Below are 22,497 nucleotides of genomic sequence, written 5' to 3'. Positions count from 1 at the left end.
TGATGACTGGGTGTTGTGTGCTGTCCTTAGGTTAGTTAGGTTTAAGTAGTTCTAAGTTCTAGGGGACTGATGACCGTAGATGTTAAGTCCCATAGTGCTCAGAGCCATTTGAACCATTTGATCACTGTCCGTATTTGACCGGACAGGGGGAGGTAGGTGGTGGCGTAATGTTTCTGATCACGAATGTTTGCACCAATGTTCTGGATTGAATTCTAGACATCTCTACAGCGTCTCAAGCGAGGGCATATGACACTGTCGATAGTGACCCGCCCGTCGGATGCAGACGTCCAATTCGGCGCAGTTTTGGTACTGTTCGAAAGAAGTAGTCTATGTACCGACAGTGAGTTTCACCCTCTTCCTTCCCTTTATACATAACAACGAAACCCAACACTATGCCCCCTACAAGCATTCGTCATAATCATCCACATGACACAGGTACACACTTGACACTTCATAACAGACCGGGGGAAAGGAATGCCAACCACCCAGAACAACGAAGCAGCATTCCTCCGTCTGCTCACCTACGCTCGTTCTCTGGCTGTGGTACTACTTTGACTTGAGAACACTGGGCGTCACAGAAAATGGGGGAGAGATGGGAAGGGGGGGGGGACATCTGCTCGCATTCAAAGAGACGAAGTAGAGTGGTCACAATGGCCGAAACTGTACGCCAAACATCGATGATTATGATGAAAATTTCCTGATGCATAATGGTGCGTGTCCTCTAACCTCAAATAACCGAAGAGACTCAAGGAGGCCTAATCTGAAGAAATGAGACTGTTAGAGCCAAGATCATAAGGAAGGAACGGGATGGATTGTTGAAGAGCTCTCATATTACTTAAGTGGGAAAGGGAGGAACCAAGAAACGAAATGCATTTTCTTAAAAAATAAAACACAAAATTATCGAAAAACCGTATTAATTAATCACCAAACACTCTAACGTTGCGACTTTATAATAGATACCTACAGTGATCCTACCTGAGAAAGAGCACAGTCTGTATGAAATTTGTAGTTGTTACCTAGTTGTCAAGGAGGTAACATTCAGATAAGTGCGAAGACTTTCTATGTTTACAGTTAAGTAGTTTGCAAAAAAGAGAAAAACCACCACAGATGGGAGGTACAACTATAACGTAAATTTTTGGAACCCAGAGTCATTTGGCATTTTAAGTTTGCAAGGAAGGTAGGTGAATGTCGATAGTTCTGAGATTTCACTACGAAAGGCGTTGGTTTCACTGGGTACCACTAGTCCATGCGCAGTGCCCTGCACTGTATCTTCCGGCGCTTGGACTCGTTTCGGTGTGTTTCCCGATGATCTCTTTGACATTCAAATTACGTTGTCTGGAAATTACGCTCTGTATACAATGTATGATGTGCTATAGGAAAGCAGAGTGAAGGTGTGGAGGTTAAGAACATCTGGAAATCTGAAAAATATATTATGGATTTCTTGTAGCCCGGGTACATACGAGAATGGTGTTTTCTACACAAACAGCAATGGAATTTTATGAAATAATTCTTCGTCGTGCACATCCATTGAAGCGACGGTTCCAAAAACACAGAGTATTTTAAGCATCTTCAGTATCTTCCTGAAGCACTTAAGGGATTGGCAGTCGTAGTTGCGAGTTGATCTCACTATAGTGCCAGTCAGCCTTGTAAGTCACTCAGCCTGTAGAGGAAGTTCAAACTGCGCGTGTACGGGAATGCTCGATGATACTGTTTGAATATGAGTCCTGCCATACCCAGAAAGAACACTTAAGTATACACTGATGGGAAAAAAAATCACAAGATAATTGATGTAGATAAAGTAAATTTCGGGAATACATTTGTCTAGGTAACATATCTACGTGATCGACATTGCAGTATCACAGGTTAATACAAGCACGAAATAAGCCATTGCAAATGTGAAATGGTGGTACATTAATGAACGGTGTAGCCCCCAGAATACTGAATGAAAGCATGCAAGCGTGCATGCATTGTTTTCTACAGGTGCGGAATGTCACTTTATGGGCTGTAGCATTCGGTCGGTCAATACAAGCACGGTTAATGCTGATTGTGGATGACGCTGGAATTGTCATCCGATGATGTCCCGTATGTGATCGACTGGAGATTGGTCTGGTGATGGAGCAGGCCAAGACACATATCGACACTCTGTAGAGCATGTCGGGTTACAACAGCGACATGTGTGCGAGCGTTATCCTGTTCGAAAACACCCTCTGGAGTGCTGTTCATGAATGACAGCACAGCAGTTCGAATCACCAGATTGCCGTGTAAATTTGCAGTCAGGGTGCGTGGGATAACCGCGAGAGCGCTTCTGCTGTCATTAGAAATCACACCCCAGAGCATAAGTCAAGGTGTAGTTTCACTGTGTGTAGCAGGCAGACAGTTGGTTGCAGACCCGAAACTGGCCTCCTCCTTACCAACACACGGCCATCACTGGCACCGAGGCAGAACCAGCTTTCGTCAGAAAACACAACAGATAAGCACTCTGCTCTCCAGTGAGCTCTCGATTGACTCCACCGAAGACGCAGTACCACATGTCGTCGTAACTGCCGTCTGCGTCACGTCTGCTGTGCAGCGAGCTACGTTAATTTAAGTATTAACTGTATTTTTCTTACTTGTCACTTCTTCTTCCGTGTGTTTTTGCTTTTAGGAAGCCTTAATTGTCGAGTGCTAGAAATAGTGTTCCATAGATTTCGTGTTTGTTTTAGATACAGTCAGAGAGAGTCCCTTTAGTCAGCCACAGTGCCAGTAGTGCTAGTGTTTGTTTTGAATACAGTGCAGAGACAGGTAGTGCTATTTTCACTGTTTTCTACAAGAAGTGTCTAGTAACCACAGTTTAGTCAGATAACAGCCGCCTTTAGTGAATTAGCAGTCTAGTTAAAAGTTGATTATTCAACTCTCTACAGTAAATTGTTGATTTCTTAGGATGAATAGGATGTGTGACTGCTGTGTACGGACGCAGGAGGAGCTGGCCACTGTTCGCGAACAGCTGAACGTGTTGATGGCCGCGGTCAGCCGTCTTCAGGCTGCTGCCTCGGAGTGTAGCGGCAGTGGGGAGTCTGGTGCGTCGCATGGTACACCCCAGGTGTTACATGCTTCACCCACTGTCCCTGCTGTCGAGACATCTTCGCGGGTACCGGGCGCAGTTGGGCCACCCTCTCCCCAAGGGGAGTGGCGGGTTCAGCGGCGTTCGCGGCGCACGAGGCGGAGAGTCAATGTGGAGGCTGGCCGTGTGGCATCGCCCGCTCTGCCTCTGAGTGGACATGTGGCCGCCCCTTCAGCAAGGTCCGGGCAGGCACACGCGGGGAGGGGTTTATTAGTTATTGGGAGCTCCAACTTTAGGCGGGTGATGGAGCCGCTAAGGGAAATAGCGGAAAGGTCGGGGAAGAAGGCCAGTGTTCACTCTGTCTGCTTGCCGGGGGGTCTCATCCGAGATGTGGAGGAGGCCCTGCCGGCGGCGATAGAGAGCACTGGGTGCACCCGACTGCAAATTGTTGCTCATGTCGGCACCAATGACTCCTGCCGTCTGGGTTCAGAGGTCATCCTCAGTTCGTACAGGCGGTTTGCGGAGTTGGTGAAGGCGAAAAGCCTCGCTCGCGGGGTGCAATCTGAGCTAACTATTTGCAGTATCGTTCCCAGAACCGATCGCGGTCCTCTGGTTTAGAGACGAGTGGAAGGCTTAAACCAGAGGCTCAGACGATTCTGCGGAGATCTGGGGTGCAAATTTTTCGATCTTCGCTATCGGGTGGAGAAAAGTAGGGTCCCCCTGAATAGGTCAGGCGTGCAATAAACGCAGGAAGCGGCTACAAGGGTAGCGGAGTACGTGTGGAGTGCACATGCGGGTTTTTTAGGTTTGAGAATTCCCTCCCTAGGCCCGACAAGACGCCTCATGAGACGCGGCAAAGTAGGAGTAGGCAAAATGCAACAGGGAATAACAAAATTAATGTGCTAATAGTAAGCTGCAGGAGCGTCTATAGAAAGGTCCCAGAACTGCTCTCATTAATAAACGGTCACAATGCCCACATAGTACTAGGGACAGAAATTTGGCTGAAACCAGATGTAAACAGTAATGAAATCCTAAACTCAGATTGGAATGTATACCGCAGAGACAGGCTGGACAGTGAAGGGGGAGGCGTGTTTATAGCGATAATAAGTGCAATAGTATCGAAGGAAATTGACGGAGATCCGACATGTGGAACAATTTGGGTGAAGGTCACGGTTAGAGCAGGCTCAGACATGGTAATTGGATGTCTCTATAGGCCCCCTGGCTCAGCAGCTGTTGTGGCAGAGCACCTGGAGTATAATTTGGAAAATATTTCGAGTAGATTTCCCCACCATGTTATAGTTCTGGGTGGAGATTTTAATTTGCCGGATATAGACTGGGAGACTCAAACGTTCATAACGGGTGGCAGGGACAAAGAATCCAGTGAAATTTTTTTAAGTGCTTTATCTGAAAACTATCTTGAGCAGTTAAACAGAGAACCGACTCGTGGAGATAACATATTAGACCTTCTGGTGACTGCATCGATGATTTCAGCCGTAAATAGAAATATTAAAAAAGGTAGGAAGATTTTTTCTGTTTAGAAAAAGTGACAAAAAGCAGATTTCAGAGTACCTGACGGCTCAACACAAAAGTTTTGTCTCCAGTACAGATAGTGTTGAGGATCAGTGGACAAAGTTCAAAACCATCGTACAATATGTGTTAGATGAGTATGTGTCAAGCAAGATCGTAAGAGATGGAAAAGAGTCACCGTGGTACAACAACCGAGTTAGAAAACTGCTGCAGAAGCAAAGGGAACTTCACAGTAAACATAAACATAGCCAAACCCTTGCAGACAAACAAAAATTACGCGAAGCGAAATGTAGTCTGAGGAGTGCTATGTGAGAGGCGTTCAATGAATTCGAAAGTAAAGTTCTATGTACTGACTTGGCAGAAAATACTAAGAAATTTTGGTCTTATGTCAAAGCGGTAGGTGGATCAAAACAAACTGTCCAGACACTCTGTGACCAAAATGGTACTGAAACAGAGGATGACAGACTAAAGGCCGAAATACTACATGTCTTGTTCCAAAGCTGTTTCACAGAGGAAGACTGCACTGTAGTTCCTGCTCTAGATTGTAGCACAGATGACAAAATGGTAGATATCGAAATAGACGACAGAAGGATAGAGAAACAATTAAAATCGCTCAAAAGAGGAAAGGCCGCTGGACCTGATGGGATACCAGTTTGATTTTACACAGAGTACGCGAAGGAACTTGCCCCCCTTCTTGCAGCGGTGTACCGTAGGTCTCTAGCAGAGTGTTGCGTTCCAAAGGATTGGAAAAGGGCACAGGTCATCCCCGTTTTCAAGAAGGGACGTCGAACAGATGTGCAGAACTATAGACTTATATCTCTAACGTCGATCAGTTGTAGAATTTTGGACACGTATTATGTTCGAGTATAATGACTTTTCTGGAGACTAGAAATCTACTCCGTAGGAATCAGCATGGATTTCGAAAAAGACGGTCTTGTGAAACCGAGCTCGCGCTATTCGTCCACGAGACTCAGAGGGCCACAGACACGGGTTCCCAGGTAGATGCCGTGTTTCTTGACTTCCGCAAGGCGTTCGATACAGTTCCCCACAGTCGTTTAATGAACAAAGTAAGAGCATGTGGACTATCAGACCAATTGTGTGATTGGATTGAAGAGTTCCTAGATAACAGAACGCAGCATGTCATTCTCAATGGAGAGAAGTCTTCCGAAGTAAGAGTGATTTCAGGTGTGCCGCAGGGGAGTGTCGTAGGACCGTTGCTATTCACAATATACATAAATGACCTTGTGGATGACATCGGAAGTTCACTGAGGCTTTTTGCGGATGATGCTATGGTATATCGAGAGGTTGTAACAATGGAAAATTGTACTGAAATGCAGGAGGATTGCAGCGAATTGACGCATGTTGCAGGGAATGGCAATTGAATCTCAAGCGTAATGTGCTGCGAATACATAGAAAGAAAGATCCCTTATCATTTAGCTACAATATAGCAGGTCAGCAACTGGAAGCAGTTAATTACATAAATTATCTGGTAGTACGCATTAGGAGTGATTTAAAATGGATGATCATATTAAGTTGATCGTCGGTAAAGCAGATGCCAGACTGAGATTCATTGGAAGAATCCTAAGGAAATGCAATCCGAAAACAAAGGAAGTAGGTTACAGTACACTCGTTCGCCCACTGCTTGAATACTGCTCACCGGTGTGGGATCCGTACCAGATAGGGTTGATAGAAGAGATAGAGAAGATCCAACGGAGAGCAGCGCGCTTCGTTACAGGATCATTTAGTAATCGTGAAAGCGTTACGGAGATGATAGATAAACTCCAGTGGAAGACTCTGCAGGAGAGACGCTCAGTAGCTCGGTACGGGCTTTTGTCGAAGTTTCTGAGAACATACCTTCACCGAGGAGTCAAGCAGTATATTGCTCCCTCCTACGTATATCTCGCGAAGAGACCATGAGGATAAAATCTGAGAGATTAGAGCCCACACAGAGGCATACCGACAGTCCTTCTTCCCACGAACAATACGAGACTGGAATAGAAGGGAGAACCGATAGAGGTACTCAAGGTACCCCCGCCACACACCGTCAGGTGGCTTGCGGAGTATGGATGTAGATGTAGACGCTAATGGCGGTGGTATGAGGTCATTGGGATGTACGCTACAGGGCTTGTGTCTTGGAGCTGTCCCTGAAGTAACTGATTTGTAACAGTTCGTTGTGTCACTGCGGTTCCAAGTGCTGCTCAGATTGCTGCTGCAGATGCAGTACGGTGCGCCAGACACATACGCGGAACACAATGGCTATCCCTCACGGCACTGCCACGTGGCCGTTCGGTGCCCAGTCTTCTTGCGACCCTACATACTCTTGACCACCGCTGCCAGCAATCATGTACGGTGGCTACATTCCTGCCAAGTCTTTCTGCAATATCAGAGAAGTAACATCCAGCTTTTCGTATTCCTATTACAAGACCTTGTTCAAACTCAGTGAGGGATTGATAATAGCGTCTTTGTCCCCTTAAAGGCCAGCTCAGGTAACATCAACTCACCACGTCCAATCTCAAAGGCAACGAACGCTCACGACCGTTGCAGCCTCATAGTGGCGCCACTATTATGCGATTGTCGTGAAATCTGAATCGACATCACTTTTCCAGATGTAGAAATGCGCCTACCGGTTTTCGTTTATGTCGCGAGACTCCTTCTTGGTGTTGCGACTTTTCTCCGTCAGTGTATTTCTCAGCGAAAAGCCGTAAGGAAAAATCTGTGGCCTTCTGCAAGCCGTGAACCAAGTCGAATCAGGTACATTGGCGAGCTGGAGGAAATGCGCAACGGAAATATCGTATGAAACTTCCTGGCAGATTAAAACTGTGTGCCGGACCGAGACTCGAACTCGGGACCTTTGCCTTTCGCGGGCAAGTGCTCTACCACTGAGCTACCCAAGCACGACTCACGGACCGTCCTCACAGCTTTACTTCTGCCAGTACCTCGTCTCCTACCTTCCAAACTCTGCTGCAGAGTGAAAATCTCATTCTGGAGATACCGTTTGCTTGATGAGAGTCAATACCTTCTGCGGACATAAAAGACGTCGTTCAGATGGTGGCCAGCAGACGGTGTCTAAGGCTTCTCGCTGCTGTTCCCAGTGGAGCATACAACTGGACAGGTCAATAAAAAAATGGAGGGATGTAGTCTGCGAGTATCTGGTGGCTGAGTGCAAGAAGCAGATCACAGTCGAAATGACTTGCAGAGGCGTGCGGTGAGAGTAGAGTTATGGTGACGACAGACAGGATTATCACACAGAGCTTAATTGGCACTGCCGCAAAGAAATGGTTTTTTGGTTGAGTTGAGCGCACTGCGCCGGCCGCGGTGGCCGAGCGGTTCTAGGCGCTTCAGACCGGAACCGCGCGACTGATACGGCGGCAGGTTCGAATCCTGCCTCGGGCGTGGACGTGTGTGATGTCCTTAGGTTAGTTAGGTTTAAGTAGTTCTGAGTTTTAGGGGACTGATGACCACAGATGTTTTAAGTCCCATAGTGCTCAGAGCCATTTGAACCATTTTTTGAGCGCACTGCAGCGTCTCATTGCTATGGTACAGAAAGCCGAAGTATGATTTGTAGGATGTCCGAAACATTCTCGCGAGGTATCGGGGATGCGGCAGTGTGAGTTAAATGGTACCAGTTGGACCCGCTCATAAGTCAAGAGAGCTGTGACTGTGCGTAGTGTGACTCTCTCTCATAACGTTAAATACCTATTGTTGCAACACAGTAGCATACCCGAACGTTGCTCCTGCTTTACTTTGAAGTTCCCTCTCAGAGAGATTCCTTTCAGGCTCGTTGCACAATATTGTACAAACCTTCTGCCTGAGATCAGCTTGTGAGGCAGACAGTTTCAAAATCTTACCCATGGTAAGAAGTGGCTGTCTTAACGCGACCTGTCAGTAGGAACATTTCATCAGGGGTACATCATAACGGTTTCATCATCTTCGGTTGCTGATTTGGTGATGATTGTAGGCTATTTTGTTACTGTCGATTTGCGTAGTTTCTGTTTACTGGTAACGCCAGAACGCCATTTATTATGTTTTAGTATGAGGTCCGTTGTTACGTATGATACTAACTGGTTAAGTCATGCACAACGACTGTCTGGAACGTAGCCTCCAGTAGTGCACAGAAAAATTCTGGAACAGTTAAAGCAAATACACTAGAAAAATGTTAACACTACGTCTTTGCTACTTCTCTGCATAATTACTAATTCTGATTCAAGTATGTCTACCATTTAACTGGTGAAACGGAAACTTCTCCGGTACATTGTCGACTTGCTTTCGGATCGACGAGGCCCTTAAAGCAAGAGCGAAGAGGAAACAGGTCGTAGAATACCGTAGCCACTGAGGTTACACAAGCTCACTCAATCTTTGTTTTATTTTCCTTTCTATTCTTCTTTCCATTCCCTCTTACTCCTTATTACTGTTATTATTAGATTCCTTTTATTATTTATTTTTTTGTTATAATAATACAGGGTGGCGCACGAAATGTGTTACCTTGTTGTTTTTGAATATAAACTTTATTGTCAATACAATCTGGAAGGAACATATACTACAATGAAGAGCCGTCCATGGAGATTTGTTCTAACTCAGCACATGCTCAATATGTCCACCATTTCGTTTCCTAACTTCCTTCAAACGAACACTGAAATTAGTGATTACCCTACGGCACATGTCTTCCGTAATTTCACTGCAAGGTTGAAGAATAAGTCTTCTGAGCTCCATTAAATTACGTGGACTTTTCGGGAAATTTTTTTTCCTTTAGGTACCCCCCAAAGAAAAAAGTCACATGGATTGAGGTCTGGACTATTGGGGGGCCAATTTTGTCCGTCATTGAAGCGACCTGGAAACGTGAGTGAAATGATCCGCAAGTCGAAATGTTCGTGTAAAAACTCCAACACAGAGTTTGCAGTATGTGGTCTTGCTCCATCTTGCATGAACCACTGCGTCTTGAAGGGCAAGGCAGTAGCAAGAAGCTGTGGATTGAAGCTATTGCGAAGCATCCTCAAATAACGCTCGCTGTTCACAGTTTCTTCAAAGAAAAAGGGTCCAATAAGTCCGTGACTGGAAATTGCTGCCCACGCTGTAATCCTCGGAGCATAATGTTGTCGTTCATGAAGCATTTGTGGGTTTTCAGTGACCCAAAAGCGTACATTTTGTTTGTTAACCAAACCGTCTAAATGAAAATGCGCCTCGTCTGGAAACCAAACGTTGTTGAGAGTTTCTTCCCTATCCTCCGCCCACTGAACAAACAGTAGTCTCTGCTGCTTGTGTTCTTCAGTGAGCTCCTGTGCACATCTTGTATGGGTACATATGGAGGTCACTTTTAAGAATGCGTTGAACGGAGCGTCTGGATATTCCCAGTTGCACTGCTGCCTTTCTACACAATTTCCCGGGACTTCTCTGTACAGCAACCCGTACCGCTTCAATATTTTCCTGCGAACAAACAGGCTTAGGCCGAGGTCGCTTCGCTTCCAATACTGTTCCTTCCTGTACAAATTTATCGCACAACTTATGGATGGTCTTCTTGCAAGGGACCCATCGTATATTAAACTGTTGTCGAAAACGCCTCTGAGTCACAACAAGGCTTTTCGTTTCATGAAAAAGTAACACAATTTCCGATCGTTGCTGTGTCGTCAGTCTTCCATTGTCAGCCATTGCTGCTTACTAGTCTCCTAGCGGCAGTATCGTGAAATACACGTCATTTCGTAACTCATTTGTTTTTCCAAGCTCTGCTGGTACTGCTGTAGAGATCCCAGTGGGATATCTAATGTGCGTCGTAAATTGTGAAAGAAACAAAACGGTAACACATTTCGTGCGCCACCCTGTAGATGGAGGGCGGTTTACTGGGTAGTTGTAATGGATCAGCGAGTAATAATTAACTTAGAGTTAACTCTTACAAGTAACAGCTGCAGCGTATTGCAGTATCCTAGAATGGTCGTCCGTCGACAGCTTGTCACAAGTGCAATCCAGGTACTTTAAGAAATAAGAATAAAAATGTTTATGGTTTTCCATATCTTGTTTCAAAAAGTGATATAAACGATGCATTTAGTTAGCTAGGTGATGGACCATCAATAAAGATACATAATTATAAAATGTTCAAGGGACGACGCGGACAATCTTTTGATGTGGTCGATCGAACCCGTGCAGAATCTAAATCAGCTGTCTCCCACACGAGATTGGTGCTTTAAACGTAGCACCGGGTGGTGCCATTTTAGTGCTCATCTCGACGTCGGAAATTAACCGCACGTGTAAATACCGTCCCACCAGCACACGAGTAATCTCGTCCGAGGCATTTATAGAGCAACTGCGAAGTCTAATCGCGCGGAGTGATGGGCCCAGCTGCGTCTGCCTTGTAATGATTCCTGGAAGGAAGACGTTCCTTATTATGTCTATACGTGGTAAGCGGAGAGGACGGGAATCTGTTCTGCTGTAGTCTGTAATTACGTCATTAATGAGGCAGCTAATACAGCTTGTTTTCTCCTTGTTTTTTGTGTGTTTGGGCGGCGCTGGGAGACAAATACCTGGAGATAATTATCTGTCGTACCGTTCCAGCTGCAGTAATACCGTCAGTCACAGACAGAAAAAGAGGAGCGCGCGGCACAGGTACAACTGGGTTACAATCCAGAGGGGACTTTTAAGCTACTGTTTCTTATTTGTCTCGCAATGGAAGGAAGTTAAACGCACGTTCCTAACATTTGTAGAGTTAGAGAAAACTTTTGACAATGTTGAGTGGTGCACACCGTTTGAAATTATGAAAGTAAGTGGGATGAAATACGCGGAGTGAAAGGTTATTTGCAATTTGCCCAGAAAGCAGACTGCTCTCACAGGTGCATTCTGTTTTAATGCTGCTCGCTTAACATCTGTTGATAAAAAGCAAGGTTACAGTCAGTCATCTTGCAGGCGATCATTGTAGGCAAAACGACCCCTTCCTTCCGCCTCCTTGATTTCTATCTCACCATCTATGGACGTCCTATCGCCCTCACTCCCACCCTTAAGTACCTTGGCGTCACCCTCGACCGTCGCCTCTCCTGGACCCCCCATCTCCGGACAATCCAAGCCAAGGCACGCTCCCGACTCCGTCTCCTCAAGCTCCTTTCCGGCCGCACGTGGGGTCTGGACCCCTCCACCATACTCCACACCTATAAATCCCTCATCCGCCCTATCCTTTGTTACGCCCATCCGGCCTGGATCTCCGCCCCCACCCTACCTTTTATAAATCCCTCCAAATCCTTGAACGCCATGCTCTCCGCCTCCCCTATCGCATCCGTCTCCCCTCCCCCACGCGGATCCTGTACGATCTCATCCCCTTCCCCCACCTCCTCCTTTTCCTTGAAAGGATACGGATCCTGTACACCTCCCACAAACTCGATCCTCCTCATCCGCTTGTCTCACCCATCCTCTCCCACCCCCGCCCGCTGCCGGCACCTGTATTCCCACGTCCCACCCGGTCTCCATCTCTCCACCCTCCTTAGCCTCTCTCAAGGTGGCTTCCGCCAACTCCCCCTCCCTGATGATGTCCTCCTCCCCTCCATCTACCCCTCCTATAAACTTTGATCCTCCCCCCACTTCCTGTGTCCTTTCCTTTAGGCACCCTCCCTCCCTTTCTTTTCCTTTTCCCCTGTCCCCTCCCTCCACCCCTCTTCCCCCGGGCTTCCCCTCCCCCTTCCTCCCTTCCCCCTGTCTCCCCTGCCCGTGGCATCTGCTCTCCCCTCTCCCTCCCTCCCCCACTCCTCCTCTCTTGGCAGGTCCCCGGACTTGTACACGGTTAGTGAACATTCGCGCGCCGGAGATCAACGCCTCGTGTTCTGTGTGTGCCGTCGTTTTGTGCTTAAGTGGTTCAGTGTTATTCGTTTTGTGCAGTTCTCGTTTCTGTGTCCAAGTGTTTGAACAATTTTATCTTGGACTCTACGCCCGTGAACGGCACCTTGTATTTTAAACAGTGTTTGTCTCCGTTTATATGTCCACCATGTTTTTTCTCTAAATGTCTTCATTTGTATATCTGTGTTTCTCTGCGGCCAAAGAGCGGCGTCGTATGCTGCTGCAGGCCTGCCTGTACTGCAGGTTTCAAAATAACAATAAAGAAAAAAAAAATCAGACATCTTGTCGAGGTTTGGGACGGTGTGCTGAAAACTGCGCCCACTGAAATTTGAGTCCATTCAAATTTGCGCCCAGGAAGGGTCGAGGAAGGGTCCACTGATCCCCTGGCCCGGCAGGTAGAAGGGCTGAGGGACGCTACCCAGAACGTTCCGAGCTCGCAGTTTGAAGCCATACTATACAGAACGCTGCGAACTGAGAAGGGCATTGTTAAGAGTGCACCGGCAGCTTTCTACAAGAAAAAACCATCGAAGGTATATTAGATGCTGTTCCAGATCCCAGATCCAGATTTGATTCAAAATCCAGAAACGAAACTTCCCTCGATTACACAAAAATCAGTTGAAAATTGTTATGAGGTTCCTGAAGACGGTTTCCTTGCACAAATTTCACGACTAAGAAGAGTTTTTCGTAAACTGTACCAAACCTTATCTCGGCGGTACGATAGTGTTTCGACGGCGTTATGTATCAGAATTTTTTCTTTAAAGAGTGAGATTAATTACGAATTATCTTTGATCCACTGTGAGTAAAGGACGACTGTCTAATTTAGCAGTCAATAAAAAAGTGGAGTAGCCAAAGATATCGATACTGATGAGGCTATTTCAAAATTTGTAACCGAAAAAGAATGAAGAAATTCTGAGCTAAATGCTAGTCACCTGCCACCAAGGAGGTCGTCGGTTATTTGTTCTGCTTTCTTGATAATAAGTGTGTGTGTGTGTGTGTTTTTTAATGCGTTATACTTATTCGTTTTCATCCACAAAAACTGTTTGCGAAGTAGTTAACCGTTATACTTTGATCACTTAGTCACGCATATGAAAAACTGCTACACACAAACGTTGTATTTTATACGTTCGGGAGGTTGCCAATTAGGGGGTGAGGGTGGGGAAGGCGATTTTCTCTGCCTCGTGATGACTGGGTGTTGTGTGATGTCCTTAGGTTAGTTAGGTTTAAGTAGTTCTAAGTTCTAGGTGACTGACGGCCATAGATGTTAAGTCCCATAGTGCTCAGAGCCGTTTGAACCATTTTTTTGGGGAAGGCGAGGAATGACAAATTAAAGTCGGCCGGAGTGGCCGAGCGGTTCTAGGCGCTACAGTCTGGAACCGCGCGACCGCTACGGTCGCAGGTTCGAATCCTGCCTCGGGCATGGATGTGTGTGATGTCCTTAGGCTAGTTAGGTTTAGGTATTTCTAAGTTCTAGGGGACTGATGACCTCAGAAGTTAAGTCCCATAGTGCTCAGAGCCATTTGAACCATTTTTGACAAATTAAAAGTCTGCACCAGGTACCAAACTGTCTAGCTGCACCACTGCGTAAATGTCAGTCTGAATGGTCGTTGAAACTTCCATATCGGAATTATTGTGAAAGAAACACACAAGTCGCATGATGTCAGCTGTACGACAGCTAGAGTGGTAATAGGGCTGTTTGTTCTGACAGTGGTAGAGGAGTTTATCGGGACGCAGTTCGGCCGTGTCTGGGGAGCAGGTAGTTCAGAGAGATTACGATGGTCTAGGCACAGGTAAGCCGTGATACAAAGGGAGCAATTATTCGGCGCAGATTTCACAGATTTATTGTCGGACGCAAATTTCACTGGACGCAGTTTTCATGGATTCGTTTGAGACAGAGGGGCGATAAGTCAGACTGAGGGAGGATAGGACTCTGCAGTGGCACTTTTATCGATGCCATCCGCACGAGAGCAGGACATGTAACGTGCCTAGAAAACGCTCACAAGCAACTGAACTGATGCACCTACCTAACAGCTTGTATTACAGACTTACACGTCGACGCACCATAGCGTAGACTTGACAACAAACCAAGAGCGTTGGGAGCCATCTTCATCCATGACCTCGGAAGTGACACCCACAACTCACTGAGATTAATCGAAGCTGGATCCAACGCGCACAACGGCGTCAAAGCGAAACGTTCCGCCTAGTGTCCTTCAGCGTACGGAGCCGTGTTTGCTGCTGAAGGGGTTGCCTAGCGGCAGGCGCCGGCCCCTATAACGCTCTGTAGACTCGTTGGATGCAGTTTCCGGACACGGGTACCTATCCTCGATTTGTCCCTCAAGATACACTGTATAATCCTTTGAAGTCTGTCACAACATTGCTGGGACACCCTGTAGATTGTCACTTACCCCTCCCTCAATAAAATGGAATTGGAAACCAATCTGTAGTCCTGGAACGATGCGCGCTTCGTCATGCATTGTGCAGTCACTTGTCGAGTGTATATGCAGACATAGACAGCCAGTACGAGTTTGACACCGCAATCTCGTGATGCGCCGAACCATTTCATTCCCTTCATTAAAATGGTATCTCTACCGGTTTCGACTTATTACTCAGTCTACGTCAACTGCTCTACCAGAAAAAGAATAAAGGGGATTAGTAAAATACTAGGAAACTAAATTACAAAACAATTTAAATTCTTTAACCCTTTGACTATAATTTTATTTCTAAAACAGTAATGTATGGGTATTTTAAATAATGCCTAGTCAGAAGTAAGAATATGACAAGAATATTTCCTGCCTTTTCATTTTCAAAATGGGTTGGGGGTGGGGGGCAAGATATACGCGGTTATTCATAAGTACCTCCAGGGTTTCAGAAGACGTCTGTGCAGATGCTATAAGACATACTGAAAACTGACAATCATCAGCGTGCAGAGCATTTCTCTAAGTTTGCAACTCACACTGCAGGATCTCAGTATGGGCTTCGTTTGTGATGTGACAAACATCAATTCGTGGAAGCAAGTCGTTAACCCGATGTGTTCGGGAAGGTGCAAAGACAGCCGGCTTTGCGATTCTGGCAATTGGGTTGCCTACCTGCAGGTGCGAACTAATTCGATGTGACAGTACGGTGACAAGGGTTAACTGTGGAATTTGGCAACAGCAAGACCTACAGATCCAACCTGTAACTATAAGAATTCCGCTAATCATTAAGAGGTTTCCCTTTACCAGCGGGACATTGATACATAACAACAAAAAGCAACAAATTCCAATCGGTTCTCTGGTAACCAATCGTGGTACACAAACGTCCCATTGGTAGCCAAAGGGTTAAGCTACTATACAGAGTAATTAAAAATGTTGCACACAGATTGAGGGAGCTGACAGGGGAGTCGAAATAGTGTGGCAGTGAGAGCTTTGGGGTGCCAGGAGCAGCCGGCCGCGGTGGTCTCACGGTTCTAGGCGCTCAGTCCGGAACCGCGTGACTGCTACGGTCGCAGGTTCGAATCCTGCCTCGGGCATGGATGTGTGTGATGTCCTTAGGTTAGTTAGGTTTAAGTAGTTCTAAGTTCTGGGGGACTGATGACCACAGATGTGCTTCCCTTTACCAGCGGGACATTGATACATAACAACAAAAAGCAACAAATTCCAATCGGTTCTCTGGTAACCAATCGTGGTACACAAACGTCCCATTGGTAGCCAAAGGGTTGAGCTACTATACAGAGTAATTAAAAATGTTGCACACAGATTGAGGGAGCTGACAGGGGAGTCGAAATAGTGTGGCAGTGAGAGCTTTGGGGTGCCAGGAGCAGCCGGCCGCGGTGGTCTCGCGGTTCTAGGCGCTCAGTCCGGAACCGCGTGACTGCTACGGTCGCAGGTTCGAATCCTGCCTCGGGCATGGATGTGTGTGATGTCCTTAGGTTAGTTAGGTTTAAGTAGTTCTAAGTTCTGGGGGACTGATGACCACAGATGTTAAGTCCCATAGTGCTCAGAGCCATTTGAACAATTTTTTTTTGCCAGGAGCAACAAGGACAGTCAAGACACCCGCATCTTAAGTCCAGCACAGGTACTGTGCTGTTTTGTGGTCAGTTGTTAGATCGGTTGCTGCTGCTACAATAGCAGCTTATCAAGCTTTAAGTGAGTTTGAAACTGGTGTTATAGTCGGCGTACGAGGGATGGGACACAGCATCTACGCGGTAGTCATGAAGTGGAAATTTTCACATACGACCATTTCACGAGTGTATCGTGAATACCAGGAATCCGGTAAGACATCAAACCTCCGACATCGCTGCGGTCGGAAAAAGATCCTGCAATAACGGGACCAACGATGACTGAAGAGAATCGTGCAACGTGACAAAAGTGCAACTCCTCCGCAAGCTGCTGCAGATTTTAATGCTGGGCCATCAAGAAGTGTCAGCGTGCGAACCATTCAACGAAACATCATCGATATGGGCTTTCGGAGCCTTGTTGACTGCACGACACGCCTCGCCTGGGCCCATCAACACCAACATTGGACTGTTGATGACTGGAAACATGTTGACTGCTCGGACGAGTCTCGTGTCAAATTTTATCGAGTGGATGGACGTGTACGGCTACGGAGACAACCTCATGAATCCATGGCCCTGCATGAAACAGGGGACTGTTGAAGCTGGTGGAGGCTCTGTAATGGTATGTAGCGTGTGCAGTTGGAGTGATATGGGACCCCTGATACGTCTACGAATGACTCCGCCAGGTAACACGTACGTCTGATCACCTGCATCCATTCACGTCCATTGTGCATTCCGACGGTCTTGGGCAATTGCAGCAGGACAATGCGACACGCCACACGTCCAGAACTGTTACAGAGTAGCTCCAGGAACACTCTTCTATGTTTTAACACTTCCGCTGCCGACCAGTCTCCCCAGACATGAACATTATTGAGCATATCTGGGATGCCTTGCAACGTGCTGTTCAGGAGAGATCTCCACCCCCTCGTACTCTTACGGATTTATGGACAGCCCTGCAGGATTCATGGTATGAATGCCCTTCAGTACTACTTTAGACATCAGTCGAGTCCATGCCACGTTATGTTGCGGCACTTCTGCGTGCTAGCGGGCCCTACACGATATTAAACCGTCGGCACACGGACCGTGCATCCGAACGTTGAGCGTTGAGCGTGCCGAGTGTCTGACGTCACAGCATGGAATAGCACGCTCGGGAGTCTTTCGGAACGTGCAGACCAATATCTGGCATGTCAGATATTCTGAGCGTGCTTCTGACCGTTGACCAGTGACATGACACAACGCCACCTACGTCACAAGCACACCCTCTCCCTTCAGTACAGAGTTCTGAGGCGCCATATTGGCATTCATTTCAAGCCTATATGTATATATGCCGTTCCGATCACCAATAAATTGAGTATCACTGTAAAACCCGTTGTTAACTGTGTGATTCGTTCCAATAAAATAATGAGAAACATCATATTCGTGGCAAAAGAATTATTGTAACTTGCGTATAATGAGAGTAGGCTATTTGAAGGCAGCGACACACTGAAGATCCACCCAAAACGCAGTGTTGTTGGTACAACGTGTTATAATTAAATTTCAGTAAGTAACATATCTACGATTAAGGTTTTTAGCGAGAGGTAAGATGGGCAACATACTATAATTAGGTACGAAAGCAGTAATGTTGGTTTAGCGTAATGAATAGCGTCACTGTCACTTAATAAGTTCTTTTGTTGGGGCAGTGGTTCGCGTCCTGACGCAACCAATTTTTTTTCCCTAGCATTCGCGTTTATATTAGGTTCTGATACTTTATTATTAGCTTAATATAAGTATAGACTATAATATTTGATGTTATGTAAATACAAGTTCACCTTTTTTTGAGGGGTGACTTTGTTCGATTGGCTTAATCTAAAGGACAGCTTACGCTACTTGTATAAAGATATTTTGCTCCTTCCTCTTTTACGCTTCGTAATTCACATGTTGCAAAGATTATGCTACTGGGTAGGAACAGTGATCAAGTAAGACTGACCTTGGGGTTTTACTAAAATATGGGAATGATGAAATAATGTTTATCTTATGCGGAGAAGTATTCCAAATTTGTACCGCAAGGTTGGTAATGGAACTTTTATAAGCCCGTGACGTTATTGACTGGACATGGTACTTTCCTTTTCGTGGACGATCGAAGAAATGTGCGTTTTAATAGAGCTAACGTGGGAATTTTACGCGCGCCTGTTGAGTAAACAGTGTGATTAACGAACTAGAAACATCCCTCAACTGTCGCTGGAGTGCGTTGCGATCGCGTATACCACGTTGGGGTCCACGTACCGATGCAGCAGTCGCGTTCAGCAGCACGTTTAACTTGGCACGCTCAACGTTAACGTTCGACAGCACGGTCCGTGTGCCGACGGCTTTAGGCGGGTGTAACAGTTGACAAGAATGGGGGAAAGAAATACAGTAGAAGAAGAATGGGTAGCTTTGAGGGATGAAGTGGTGAAGGCAGCAGAGGATCAAGTTGGTAAAAAGACGACGGCTAGTAGAAATCCTTGGGTGACAGAAGAAATACTGAATTTAATTGATGAAAGAAGAAAATATAAAAATGCAGTAAATGAAGCAGGCAAAAAGGAATACAAACGTCTCAAAAATGAGATCGACAGGAAGTGCAAAATAGCTAAGCAGGCATGGCTAGAGGGCAAATGTAAGGATGTAGAGGCTTACCTCACTAGGGGTAAGATAGATACTGCCTACAGGAAAATTAAAGAGACCTTTGGAGAAAAGAGAACCACTTGTATGAATATCAAGGGCTCAGATGGAAACCCAGTTCTAAGCAAAAAAGGGAAAGCAGAAAGGTGGAAGGAGTATATAGAGGGACTATACAAGGGCGATGTACTTGAGGACAGTATTATGGAAATGGAAGAGGATGTAGATGAAGATGAAATGGGAGATATGATACTGCGTGTAGAATTTGATAAAGCACTGAAAGACCTAAGTCGAAACAAAGCCCCGGGAGTAGACAACATTCAATTAGGACTACTGACAGCCTTGGGAGAGCCAGTCCTGACAAAACTCTACCATCTGGTGAGCAAAATATATGAGACAGGCGAAATACCCTCAGACTTCAAGAAGAATACAATAATTCCAATCCCAAAGAAAGCAGGCGTTGACAGATGTGAAAATTACCGAACTGTCAGTTTAATAAGTCACGGCTGCAAAATACTAACGCGAATTCTGTACAGACGAATGGAAAAACTGGTAGAAGCCGACCTCGGGGAAGATTAGTTTGGATTCCGTAGAAATATGGGAACACGTGAGGCAATACTGACCCTACGACTTATCTTAGAAGCTAGATTAAGAAAAGGCAAACCTACGTTTCTAGCATTTGTAGACTTGGAGAAAGCTTTTGACAATGTTGACTGGAACAATCTCTTTCAAATTTTGAAGGTGGCAGGGGTAAAATACAGGGAGCGAAAGGCTATTTACAATTTGCAAAGAAACCAGATGGCAGTTATAAGAGTCGAGGGACATGAAAGGGAAGTAGTGGTTGGGATGGAGTGAGACAGGGTTGTAGCCTAACACCGATGTTATTCAGTCTGTATATTGAGCAAGCAGTAAAGGTAACAAGAAAAATTCGGAATAGGTATTAAAATCCATGGAGAAGAAATAAAATCTTTGAGGTTCGCCGATGACATTGTAATTCTGTCAGAGACGACAAAGGACCTCGAAGAGCAGTTGAACGGAATGGACAGTGTCTTGAAAGGTTGATATAAGATGAACATCAACAAAAGCAAAACGAGGATAATGGAATGTAGTCGAATTAAGTCGGGTGATGCTGAGGGAATTAGATTAGGAAATGAGACGCTTAAATAGTAAAGGTGTTTTGCTATTTGGGAGCAAAATATCTGATGATGGTCGAAGTAGAGAAGATATAAAACGTAGACTGGCAGTGGCAAGGAAAGCGTTTCTGAAGAAGAGAAATTTGTTAACATTGAGTATAGATTTAAATGTCAGGAAGTCGTTTCTGAAAGTATTTTTATGGAGTGTAGCCATGTATGGAAGTGAAATATGGACGATAAATAGTTTGGACAAGAAGAGAATGGAAGCTTTCGAAATGTGTTGCTACAGAAGAATGCTGAAGATTAGATGGGTAGATCATATAACTAATGAGGAAGTATTGAATAGGATTGGGGAGAAGAGGAGTTTGTGGCACAACTTGACAAGAAGAAGGGATGGGTTGGTAGTACATGTTCTGAGGCATCAAGGGATCACCAATTTAGTATTGGAGGGCAGCGTGGAGGGTAAAAATCGTAGAGGGAGACCAAGAGATGGATACACTAAACAGATTCAGAAGGATGTAGGCTGCAGCACGTATTGGGAGATGAAGAAGCTTGCACAGGATAGAGTAGCATGGAGAGCTGCATCAAACCAGTCTCAGGACTGAAGAGCACAACAACAACAACCACCAGTTTCTTTGGCCCTTCAGAGTAGAATTTCTTTTTAAATTCAGGATCCGACCATGCGAGTAGCTCTCCGTGCGTCACTGCCGCGTTTGATGACAGCCGATACTCCGAACTACGACGCGTCAGGTCATCGGCCACTAGCGGAGGCGTTTCGAGTTCGTGGCGTCAGTGCTGGGCGGCGGGTACGCTACGCCTGCGCCGCTGGGCTGCCATTCCAGGCGCCACGTGTCCTTTGCCTACCAGTTCTCGCAAAGGCCGTAACCGCCGAGCGCTGCCTACGTGGTGCGGCTCTCAAATGGCACAAGTGAGTGGCGCGAGCGTAGACCGAGCCGCAAGCGGCAGCGGCGACGACTCTGTCGTTCCGGTCGACCGGCGCAGCACCTTGTACACAATCGCGACCCGTGAAACACGGCATTTTTTAAATTCTGGCTTGTGGCCAGTTTTATGCCGTTCTCCATCTATCTATATTATTTTACCACTCCTATATTGGAATGAGATTTTCACTCTGCAGCGGAGCGTGTGCTGATATGAAACTTCCTGGCAGATTAAACTTCTCTTCTTCCTTCCTTGGCTCTGCGAACGTCAAGGAGTGCGGACGCATAGCTCTGGGTGTCTCGCTGGGCGTTGGCTTGCTACGTTCTGTTGTGTTAACGTGCCACAGCAATGCCTCTGCGACGTGCATGGCGTCGTCGCTGGCGGCGCAGTGTACCTGTGTATCGCAGTTTGAAGGCGATTGATATTGACTTGGCTGGGCAGTTTAATAAACAGCAATTGATTGGATGTCCAAATGTTTTTCGTGGACTCCATCTGAACCTTACCTGTGATGTACAAGCAGTGTTTGGAGGTAGTACCTGGCTGACACTGGCTGTTGTATGGGGCAATCATGCGGATTATGGTGGCCTTGAAGCATTTCCAGATGCTAACATTTTGGCTTGGAAGACATGGAGTATAGCTGAGACTACAGGACTCTCGGCTAAACAGCCTTATGGTACTCTTGTTCCAAACATGCCATTTGTTTTGACTACGAGAAGGAAGAAGAAGTTAAATGCTGATAAGTACCTCTTTATATGGGCGAAAGTCGGCAATGGCTCGAACTCGGGAAATGCAAAGATCCCCAGTTCGAGTCTCGGTACGGCACACAGTTTTAATCTGCCAGGAAGTTTCATATCAGCGCACACTCCGCTGCAGGGTGAAAATCTCATTCTGGAAACATCCCCCAGGCTGTGGCTAAGCCATGTCTCCGCAATATCCCTTCTTTCAGGAGTGCTAGTTCTGCAAGGTTCGCATGAGAGCTTCTGTAAAGTTTGGAAGGTAGGAGACGAGGTACTGGCAGAAGTAAAGCTGTGAGGACGGGGCGTGAGTCGTGCTTGGGTAGCTCAGTTGGTAGAGCACTTGACCACGAAAGACAAAGGTCCCCAGTTCGAGTCTCGGTGCGGCGCACAGTTTTAATCTGCCAGGAAGTTTCATATCAGCGCACACTCCGCTGCAGGGTGAAAATCTCATTCTGGAAACATCTCCCAGGCTGCGGCTAAGCCATGTCTCCGCAATATCCTTTTTTACAGGAGTGCTAGTTCTGCAAGGTTCGCAGAAGAGCTTCTGTGAAGTTTGGAAGGTAGGAGACGAGATACTGGCAGAAGTGAAGCTGTGACGATGGGGTGTGAGTCGTGTTTGGGTAGCTCAGATGGTAGAGCACTTGCCCACAA

The 22,497-nt window shown here is 46.2% G+C and overlaps 1 protein-coding gene across 1 annotated transcript in view; it reads right to left on the bottom strand.

Annotated features, from left to right (window-relative positions):
* LOC126176046 (CD151 antigen-like) overlaps positions 1–22,497 on the bottom strand; it is a 116,696-nt gene that overhangs the window by 72,819 nt on the left and 21,380 nt on the right. The window lies entirely within an intron of this gene.

This window comes from Schistocerca cancellata, chromosome 3 (genome assembly GCF_023864275.1).
Source record: "Schistocerca cancellata isolate TAMUIC-IGC-003103 chromosome 3, iqSchCanc2.1, whole genome shotgun sequence".
NCBI lineage: Eukaryota > Metazoa > Arthropoda > Insecta > Orthoptera > Acrididae > Schistocerca > Schistocerca cancellata.
Note: the sequence above shows the minus strand (reverse complement) of the source record. Positions and strands in the feature narration are given on the sequence as shown.